At 35.9% G+C, this 1,341-nt stretch overlaps 1 non-coding gene across 1 annotated transcript; it reads right to left on the minus strand.

Moving 5' to 3' along the window:
* Positions 1 to 303: 303 nt before the first annotated feature.
* LOC123835078 (small nucleolar RNA U13) lies at positions 304 to 408 on the minus strand. The gene has a single exon (XR_006788635.1). It is a non-coding gene; the product is annotated as a small nucleolar RNA U13 (small nucleolar RNA).
* Between the last annotated feature and the right edge of the window lie 933 nt (positions 409 to 1,341).

Genomic DNA, 1,341 nt, shown 5'->3' on the forward strand with positions numbered 1-1,341 from the left:
AACTCTCAAGTGGAATACCAGTCATCTTTTAACAAGCTCTTCTCATGATTCTGATGCACACTAAGTTTGGGAATTTGCAAGTTCTCAAGGTTTTATTTTTTTAGAGAAGAATATTTAAAATTTATTTTTAAATTGTCTTGGGCATTGGCGGAGTCACAGGGAAGTTTTTAACTATTTATAATTTTTATAAATTAAACAGCATGTGATCATAATTTAGGAATAAACAATTGAATTGTAGGTAGACCTTTTCTTACATTTGATTCCTGTATAGCTCTTTGTACTTTTGATTTTTTTTTTTTTTCACATCAGGTGGATAATGTGCCAATGTCGTCGTGGCAAGGTTTGAGGAATGCACGTCATGCAACAGCATGAACACCCAATCATCATGCTTATGAACTACAAATGCACAGCGGCTTCTCTAAAGCTTGTGATAACATTATATTAAATGAAGTATTCATATCATCATCTTCCAGGTGGGGACGCTGTTGCTCAGAGCAGTACTGATCTCATACATAGATAAGCAGGGCTGCTACTTTGGCTCATGCTACACTGGGATTCATGAAGTCCCATACTTATGGGTGCCTTCTTCTTCAAAAAAAACCCCTCTGGCACAGGTTTGTACCAGTGGTATATCTGAGTAGGGAGTCCTGAGCCCAGCCTGGTTCCCTTGTCAGACCCAGCCTCTACTCCTTTCCTTAGGGCACTCTCTTGAACACCTTTTCCTAATTCATCAGTTTGTTGCAAGAGGCTTTGACATTCACATGTGTAGAGATGTCCCAGAGCCTAATGATTCTTGTCCGTGATTCCAGGAAAGCAGTCTGGCAAGTTAATCACTCCCACTGACCACTATGCCATTTCTTTCATTGAATAGTGCACAACTAGTGTCAGAAAGTGGCAGACATGCTAATTTAGGGACACTCAAATGATTTATATGGATAAGATTTCTGCAAAAAATATTTACCTATGCTCCACACATGCTATGGATGCCCTGAGCACAGGTAGTCCACGTAAATGCTTAAGGTCACACGGCTGGGAAGAAGTACAGTCAGGATTCCAAACATAGTCTAATTCCCTTCTCTTAAATACTATTTCATATCCATTTATAAATGTTTGTTTCTTTGAACATGTAGGTTTTGGAAGACATTAAACCTTAACATAGTTATATAAATGAATGATACACAACATAGAACTTAATGAAATGAATTTAGTTGATATATACATACTTTTATCCAAATTGAAAATCAATGATACATTATTTGAATATATTTATTTTAGATTTGTATATTAAAAGGCATATAATATTAACAATAATATAGAAATAAGAATAGCAAATATGTAGGT

This window comes from Mirounga angustirostris, unplaced genomic scaffold (genome assembly GCF_029215605.1).
Source record: "Mirounga angustirostris isolate CCGP_5_RB_7025 unplaced genomic scaffold, mMirAng1.0.hap1 SCAF_1, whole genome shotgun sequence".
Lineage (NCBI taxonomy): Eukaryota > Metazoa > Chordata > Mammalia > Carnivora > Phocidae > Mirounga > Mirounga angustirostris.